The sequence below is a fragment of the Chenopodium album genome, chromosome 6 (assembly GCF_948465745.1).
Source record: "Chenopodium album chromosome 6, dcCheAlbu1.1, whole genome shotgun sequence".
NCBI classification, from domain to species: domain Eukaryota; kingdom Viridiplantae; phylum Streptophyta; class Magnoliopsida; order Caryophyllales; family Amaranthaceae; genus Chenopodium; species Chenopodium album.
Window position 1 is genome coordinate 40,304,702 of NC_137839.1, and position 9,589 is coordinate 40,314,290.

Below are 9,589 nucleotides of genomic sequence, written 5' to 3' on the forward strand. Positions count from 1 at the left end.
GAGATTAATAATCCCACCTTTGGGATATTTTTAAATAATCTCACCTTTGTACCTTATCTGCTCCTAACAGTCCCGGGTGACTAGTAACCGGTTGAAGAGGTAATTTTTTTTTTTAAAGTTTATTTTACACATGTCACAATTTGATTTGTCCAAAATTAAAAGTAAAAATAATTAAAAAGTAAAAACAAAAAAAAAAAAAAAAAAAAAAGAAAGAAAACCAACACCACAGCCACGCCATCCCCACCAGGCCATCACCATCCAAACCTAGACCAGAAACCACCGCCACCCAGATGCGAAACCACTGCAACCCGAAACCACTACCACCCAGGCGCGAAACCACCACCACCAAAACGCGAAACCACCGCAACCCACCCCAGCCAACCTAACCCCAGCCAGAAGCCACGCCCCCCAGACCCGAAACCACCTTTGAAAAATCAAAAACCCACCAAACCCAATTCCACCTTCAATAAGTCGAAAATCCCACCAAATTGACTGAATCGAGGTGGGGGAAAGAGGAGGGAGGTCGGGATAGGGACGGAGGAAGGGGGGAGAGGATCGAAGCGGGGGAAAAGGAGGGGAGCCGGGATCAAGGCGGAGAAAGGAGGCTGGAAATCGAGGGTTGTGGGATGGTTGGTTTTCTAGGGTTTTCGTGACGGTGGAAGGGAAGCTGGTGGTTCGAGGGAGGAGGAGAGGGGGCGTCGGCGCTAGGGAAGTTGATCTGGGCGGTCGGCGTCATGGGGCAAGGCACTTTGGCGGCAATGATGGCGGGATCAGGTGGCGGGGAGGGTGGTTGCCTGGTCGGGGATGGTGGGTGGTTTTTTTTAATTATTCAATTATTGTGTTTTTCCTAAAAAAATTGTTTTTTTAAAAAAATAAATTTTATTTTTTTTTTTATTTTTTTCGACCAATCACAGACCAACACGTGTCTGGTAACTTGTAATAACAAGTCACATGACCGGTTGGGACTGTTAGGAGTGGATTAGGTACAAAGGTGGGATTATTTAAAAATATCCCAAAGGTGGGATTATTAATCTCCGACGCTCAAAAGGTGGGATTATTCCCATCAATTTTTCCTTATTTATTTGCTTTATTGTTGCTTATTTTCATTAATCTTATTAGTTCATCTAGTTATTATTGATTTCATTGTTCTTAATCATGTTTTGTTTTGTGTTTGTTGAGTTTATTTCTATTTGATATTATGTTTAATCTCCCTTCTCTAGGCTAATTTCTTAGCTAGGGGGAAGGGGGTGGAAAATATGTGTTGATATTGGATGAATAATGATGGTTAGATTGAACTCATGCCATAAATTGATGAAAGATATGATTTTTGATAGCTTGAGATTATTGTAGCACTTTATTTGATGTTTTCTACTTTAAATGCATGAAAGTGATTTGAACTAGATTAAGATCATCTCTATTTGAATGATTGCATGAGAATGAGTTATTAAAGTGGAGTTTTATGGATTGTGCTTCTTTATTCTCTTGATTTGATTGTAACTAATAGGATGCATGAAAATGACCCTAATTAGTATAGACCTTTTTCATTGATTTGCCTAGACTATTGCATGAGAATAAATGGTTTAGGTAGAATCTTGTGTTCTTTGGCATGATCATCATGATAACCATTATTGTTCCCCTCTTTCTAATCATGTTTGACACCCCCGTATCTCTAGCGTCGTTCTCTCTTGATTTTAATCATCATTATCTTTGCTTATTTGTAGTTTTAGTGCTCTTTATTCAAAAACCAACAAAAACTTTCCCTTTTTTTTACTCTTGCATTAGTGAATATTGATGTTGGACGAGTGAGCTTCCTTAGTGGTTTGAGTGTTTACACCTGTACTTGTATTAGGGTAGTTTAGGAATGTAAATGATTAATTTGATTAGGGTAGTAGTTTAACGACCTATCTAGCCTCGATTAAATTTTGGCGCCGTTGCCGGGGAAGCGGTTTGTTTAGCGTCTACTTTTGCTTTTATTAGAGTCGTTTTACTTGCTTTTCTTTTTGTTTTGTTTGTTTTATCATCCTTGTCATTGCTAATTGTTTGCTTAGCTTTGGTGAATCCTTAGGAGGTCTCAAGGACCACCTACACATCAAATTGACCACGAGATCGACCGAACTTTGAGACAAGTCCGTAGGCTTTATCAAGAAGAGGGAAGTGGTCTTGGTGCTATATTTGATAGTTAGAGTGATTCTTTCTGTTCAAATTCGCAAAGTGGATCAATGGCGGGACAAGAAAATGAGTTTTGTTTCGTGAGTTTGGAAATCCGGAAGATTATGAGCTCACAGGAGGGATTTTGCTACCCGTCACGGAAACCAACTTCTCAATCCATCCCCAATATACTAGAATGGTCCAATCGGAGCAATTTTCCGGAAGTGCAAGTGAGGACCCCATTGAACATTTGGACCGATTCCTTGAGTTGTGCATGATGATGCAAACCAATGAAATGAGCCAAGACTACATTCGTTTGCATCTCTTTCGGCAACTCTCACCGGAAGAGCAAAGAAATGGCTAAAGCAAGTGAAGCCTAACTCTCTCACAACATGGAGGGAGGTGGTAAAGGCGTTCTTGAAGCGGTTTATCTCCGAGGAGAAGACCGCCAAAATAAGAAGGAAGATCGCATCATTTGAGCAAGAAGCCGATGAAAGTCTTGGTGAAGCTTGGGAATGATTCAAAGAGTTGGTGCAAGCGTGTCCTCACCATGAGTACAATCAAGGGTTCCTCATGCGGTTTTTCTATGACGGATTGGAGCCCATGTCAAGAGCCAACTTGGATGCGGGGGCGGGTGGACAATTAATAAAAATCCCCCAAAATCAAGTTGAAGCAACAATCGAAGAGGTAGCAAAGAAGTACTCTTGGGGTGTAGAAGAAGGAATGCACCAAAGAGAGGTGGAATTTATGAGTTGGAGAAGGTTGATCAATTGCAACATCAAATTGATCAACTAATAAAAGGGATTTCCAAGTTGAACACGAGTGTGAGTGCAAGTGCAACTGGTGGAGCAAGATCCTCTCAAGTTAACTCTTTCTCTTGTCTAAATTGTGGAGGAACGAACCATGATACATCTTATTGTGGAGGTTTAACCCCGAGCATGTAGCGGCGTACAACACAAGGCAAGAAGGATTTAAAGGAAGTTGTGGTGGAGTAGCTTGGAGACAACCACCACCGGTTTGCATCTCAACCTCAACAATGGAACTAACAAGCTCAACCTTTCTACAATTCCAACCCTCAATACCAAAATCCACCTCCATCTCAACACCAAAACCCAAGAGGGAGCTACCCAAGGAACAACCATTACAACAATGAAACCCAAGTGCCTCAAAGAAATCAAGAACAAGCACCTCAACCGGAGCTAACACAAACTCAACTCCTTCAAGCCATGCATTCACAAATGCAAACTTTTGGGCAACAAATGCAAGAAATAAGAGCTCACAACAAGATGGTTGATTCACAACTAGCTCAATTGGTCGAGAGAACTCCTTTCAATTCACCATCTACTCTACCCGGACAACCACAACTTAACCCTTCTCATAACTCAAAACCCGATACATGCATGGCAATCACATTGAGTTCGGGAACTTACTATGAAGGTCCAAATGAGGGGGATAGTGAGGAAACGAAGGGAGGAGAAGAGAGTGTTAACGAGGACAAGTGTTGTATATTTGGAGTATCAACCCGAAATATACAAGGGATGAACCAAGATAAGTAAGACTAATGAACCAAATAGCTTCTTAGCTACAGTCACACCACTAAGAAACGAAATGGGTTCCTAAGATCACAAGCCAACTAGTAGTCTAAGCTAGTTAACTAAGCAAAGGAATTGAAATTCCAATTCCAAGAATTTCTGGTTTGTTTCTAATCCAAGAAACGAGTGTAAAACACAAAGTTTGTTTGTTCGAATAATCTGATTTTTTCATTCACATTTGCTTGCTATTTATAGTAAACAAGCATCCTTAAGTACAAGCTAATTTAAGTGGCTGTTTAGCTCACTTGTTACACGCCTAAGCTAAAGCTAAGTACAAATCAGATTTTTGTTGTCTAGATACATTAATAAAAGAAGCCTTATTTAACTAGATACATCAAAGAGAAAATGGTGGCTTATAACCTCCAAATTAAGGCTGAAATAAAATCAGAATTAAGAGAGTGTAACTCCCCTTAATTCACGCCCATCCAAGCAGCAAGTTGGAGATGTATTTCCTCCAATATTCACGCCCAAATTCAAACAGCAAAGAAGTGTAACTCTTCCTTGGTTCAAGCCTTGAAATAAGCTTGAATGTATGTGGACAAGGGTGTACTTGGACGTCCTTTAGTTGCTCCAAAAGCTGACTGAATTAAACAGCCAATTGAAGGCTGAAATTAAGGCTTAAGATGCTCCAATGTTGACTGATATCAACAGCCACTTGAAGGCTGAAGTTAAGGCTTGTAATGGCTTGTAATTCCTCTTTGAAAACTGATTGTAACTCCCAAGTCAAAGCTTTGAAATTCCTTGTAAAAGAATTTCGGATTCCAAGCTTAAATGGCTGCCATTTTGATGTATCTTTTGCACTTGTACTTTTGTGTGAATGTGACAATATTTTTTGAACTAAAATCAGCTAAAAAGAACTAAGAAAAATATAACTAATTTGCAAACTTAAAATGACTAAAGTTTACAATTTATTCAAAGCATAAAAAGAACTAGAATAAACTAGTTAATAAGAACAACAAGAAATTCAAGGGATTGAATATCTTGCTGCCCATGGATAGAATGCATAGCACCAATGCATGATGCTACGTCTTGAACTAAAGAAACGTCCATAACCAAGTTGTTAGGCTTGGCTACAACATTCCCCCCTTCTTGAAAAGAGTTTGCCCTCAAACTCGGCAACTCTTCAAACTCATCATAGTAAGGTGATAAATCAGCCACATTAAAGGTGCTAGAAACACCATAGTCTCCGGGCAACTCAACTTTGTAAGCATTATCATTCACCTTTTCAACAATAGCAAATGGACCATCACTACGAGGACTAACCTTGGACCGTCTTTTGGAAGGAAATCTTTCCTTTCGAAGATGAATCCAAACTAAGTCACCGGGCTGAAAATGGACCTCCTTTGTTTTGAAAGCGGTCTTCCATTCATCTCCTTCGAAAATTCGAATTTGATGATATCCACTTCTCAAATCAATTTTAGAGAACACTTTAGAACCATACAAGTCATCAAGCAAATCATTCAATCTTGGAATAGGAAACCGGTACTTGATAGTGATTTTATTGATTGACCTACTATCAACACACATTCTCCATTCTCCATTTTTCTTAGGTACAATCAAAGTAGGACAAGCACATGGACTAAGAGACTTACGAATAAGACCCTTTGATAACAATTCCTCCACTTGTCTTCTAATTTCCTCGGTTTCTTTGGGATTGGTTCTATAGGCTGGTTTGTTTGGGAGCATGGATCCGGGTACAAGATCAATCTTGTGTTGGATGTCACGCTTTGGGGGTAATCCGTGAGGGATATCTTTGGGGAAAACATGGGAATAGGTTTTGAGAAGAGAGGTGAGGAGTGGGTGGTTTTCTTCTTTGGACGGTTGAGAGGGGGTATCAAGTTGGCTCAAAATGAAGTGTTTGTGAACTCTATATTCATGGAATTCAGATTTTATGAGAGTGGTAAGGGAAGTGGGAGGCGTGGAGATGGGGTGATCATTTTTGAGGATTAAAGGGGTAAGGACAATTTTCTTTCCATCCTTAGAAAAGGAGTAGGTGTTTTTGTAACCATCATGCATCACACGCCTATCAAATAACCAAGGTCTACCAAGTAAAACATGACATGCATCCATAGGCACAACATCACACCATAATTCTTCCTCATTAGTTTTACCAATGCTAAATGATAACAAGACTTGTTGTGTGACATGAATCCCTTTACTATGACTTAACCATTGAATTTTATATGGTTTAGGATGAGGGATAGTTTTCATTTTCAGCTTGTCTATCATTACTTGTGAAGCTACATTGGTACAACTACCTCCATCAATAATCAAAGTGCATACCTTTCCACCAATGGTGCAACGAGTGTGAAAGATTGCCTCACGTTGCAAGCTCCCTTCTTGGTCCAACATATTGCTAAGCGTACGTCGAACCACCAAGCATTCTCCTTCATCCGGACCTAGGCACGCATACTCATCATTCTCTTCAAGATTGCTGTCCTCTTCAACCTCTAATTCGTTCTCCTCTTCATACTCTACCAAAGTAACAATTTTTTTATTTGGACAATCACTAGCCATATGTCCAAGGCCTTGACACCTAAAGCATCTTCTTGGGGCTGGTTTTGGGTTGGAATTTTGGGTGTTTTGTGAAGGTGGTTTAGAAGTAGGCTGATTGGATGTGGGTTTGAAAGGTGGGAAATTGGATGTTTGCTTTCTTTGGGGAAATGAGGTTTGAGATGCAAAACGTGATGATTCACTTTTGCCTCTTGCTTTTTGTTGCTGCTCAATCTTATGTGCTAAGATAATGAGCTCTTCAAGGGTGGTGTAAGGGTGTAGTTCGGCCACATTGGCTATTTTTGGGTCAAGTCCGCCTAGGAACCAAACCAAAGTTTGAGGCTCATCTTCCTCTACTCCACACTTCATAACAAATCCTTCAAACTCCCTAGCATATTCCTCTACTGATTTCGTACCTTGCTTAAGGTTATGGAATTTTGAAAAGTTTTCTTGCACATAGTATGTGGGAAGAAACTTTTGTTTCAACAATTTCTTCATCTTAACCCATGATCTCACTTTTTCTTTGTCTTGCCTTTCCCTCTTGGCGCACACACTAGCCCACCAAGTTGAGGCATATTTTCGTAGCTTCAAGGCCACAATTTTCACCTTTTTCTCTTCCGGTGTTTGCTTATAGTCAAACACTCTCTCCACCGTTCTTAACCATTCTACAAACTCATCAGCATCGAGTTTGCCATCATATTCAGGAATGTCTGCTTTTATGTCATTATTAGGCCGTGACCTTTCTCTTTCATGAGAAGGTCTATCATTGTGATTGAAATTAGATTCACTCAATTCTTCATCACTATGATTGGGTGAGCCCTCTTTTTGATGGCGCAACTTAGTAGAAAGATCTTTTAACTGATCTTGCAAATATTGCATTCGTTGCTCCATATCTTCTTTCTCTTGTGCAACCTTATTGACATATTCTTGCCAATTAGGGGGTGGGATGTCGGACATGGTTTGTGTTTGGGGTATGTGTTTGGGTATGTGTTTGGGGTATGTGTTTGGGTATTTGTTTTGCTAGATCCCCCTCCTTCTAGCGCCAAATGTTGTATATTTGGAGTATCAACCCGAAATATACAAGGGATGAACCAAGATAAGTAAGACTAATGAACCAAATAGCTTCTTAGCTACAGTCACACCACTAAGAAACGAAATGGGTTCCTAAGATCACAAGCCAACTAGTAGTCTAAGCTAGTTAACTAAGCAAAGGAATTGAAATTCCAATTCCAAGAATTTCTGGTTTGTTTCTAATCCAAGAAACGAGTGTAAAACACAAAGTTTGTTTGTTCGAATAATCTGATTTTTTCATTCACATTTGCTTGCTATTTATAGTAAACAAGCATCCTTAAGTACAAGCTAATTTAAGTGGCTGTTTAGCTCACTTGTTACACGCCTAAGCTAAAGCTAAGTACAAATCAGCTTTTTGTTGTCTAGATACATTAATAAAAGAAGCCTTATTTAACTAGATACATCAAAGATAAAATGGTGGCTTATAACCTCCAAATTAAGGCTGAAATAAAATCAGAATTAAGAGAGTGTAACTCCCCTTAATTCACGCCCATCCAAGCAGCAAGTTGGAGATGTATTTCCTCCAATATTCACGCCCAAATTCAAACAGCAAAGAAGTGTAACTCTTCCTTGGTTCAAGCCTTGAAATAAGCTTGAATGTATGTGGACAAGGGTGTACTTGGACGTCCTTTAGTTGCTCCAAAAGCTGACTGAATTAAACAGCCAATTGAAGGCTGAAATTAAGGCTTAAGATGCTCCAATGTTGACTGATATCAACGGCCACTTGAAGGCTGAAGTTAAGGCTTGTAATGGCTTGTAATTCCTCTTTGAAAACTGATTGTAACTCCCAAGTCAAAGCTTTGAAATTCCTTGTAAAAGAATTTCGGATTCCAAGCTTAAATGGCTGCCATTTTGATGTATCTTTTGCACTTGTACTTTTGTGTGAATGTGACAATATTTTTTGAACTAAAATCAGCTAAAAAGAACTAAGAAAAATATAACTAATTTGCAAACTTAAAATGACTAAAGTTTACAATTTATTCAAAGCATAAAAAGAACTAGAATAAACTAGTTAATAAGAACAACAAGAAATTCAAGGGATTGAATATCTTGCTGCCCATGGATAGAATGCATAGCACCAATGCATGATGCTACGTCTTGAACTAAAGAAACGTCCATAACCAAGTTGTTAGGCTTGGCTACAACAACAAGAGAGGTGAGAAAGAAAAACTTGATGAGATAGAAGGAGCTTCGGAAAAGAAGAAGCTTGATAATGAGAAGACAACTTCCATTCCTAGAGAGGCTATGAATCTTGATGGACCGGTTCCTTTTCCCGGTCGACTTGCGGAGAGGAAGTTGAATGACAAGTTTGCAAAATTCCTTAGTGTGATGAAGAATTTGCACATCAACCTCCCTTTCATTGCTGTTGTAACACAAATGCCATTTTACTCCAAGTTCCTCAAGGATATTCTCACCAATAAGAGGAAGCTCAATGATGAGCTTATCACCGTTCCACATCAAATGAGTGCTCTTGTCCAACATAAGATTCCCAAGAAGAAAAAAGACCCGGGAAGCTTCACTTTGCCGATGAAAATCAGGAACATAGAAGCTAGGGGCGGCTTGGCCGATCTTGGAACAAGTGTTAGTTTAATCCCTCTATCCATTGCTCTAAAACTCAATATAGAGATGATCCCTACAAGGAAGACAATTCAATTGGCCGATCGGTCGGTGAAATTACCTTGTGGAGAGCTTGAGGATGTTCCAATTCATGGGACACATCTACATGCCTTGTGACTTTGTAGTGATGGATATGGAGGAAGATGTTAACACTCCTTTGATCTTGGGACGTGAAGCTCTTAAACTTTGGAGGCGGTCATCAATAGCAAGAACAACACCATCACATGTGAGGTGGCCAATGAGAAGATTGTTTTTGAGTTTTCTAAGTTGCTCAAGACCCCCATGGTTGAAAAATTCTATGGAGTTGATGTTGTGAATGAGGAGTTAGATTGCTTGGGGAGGGTCATGATGAAGCCTCAAGATCCAATGGTAGAAGCTCTTACATGCAAGGAAGAGTTCCACTCTCAAGAGGCAAAAGAATTTGTCATGGCAATGGAGGAATCCTAAAAGGAGGAGGTTGAACAATGAGTTGAGATCGAGCTTGAGTCCAAGGAGGAGAAATTGGAGAAGAGTTCTAAGCCTCCTCCCAAGGTAGAACTCAAGCCCCTTCCCCCTTCTTTGAATTATGCTTATCTTGATAAAGGAAAATACCCTAGATGGTCTTAATTTGGAAAAACTACCTGATGTTTTGAGAAAATATAAGGATGTGATAGGGTATAACATTGATG

The 9,589-nt window shown here is 39.6% G+C and overlaps 1 non-coding gene across 1 annotated transcript; it reads right to left on the bottom strand.

Moving 5' to 3' along the window:
- Positions 1 to 2,598: 2,598 nt before the first annotated feature.
- LOC145637458 (small nucleolar RNA R71) lies at positions 2,599 to 2,704 on the bottom strand. The gene has a single exon (XR_014114240.1). It is a non-coding gene; the product is annotated as a small nucleolar RNA R71 (small nucleolar RNA).
- Positions 2,705 to 9,589: the final 6,885 nt, after the last annotated feature.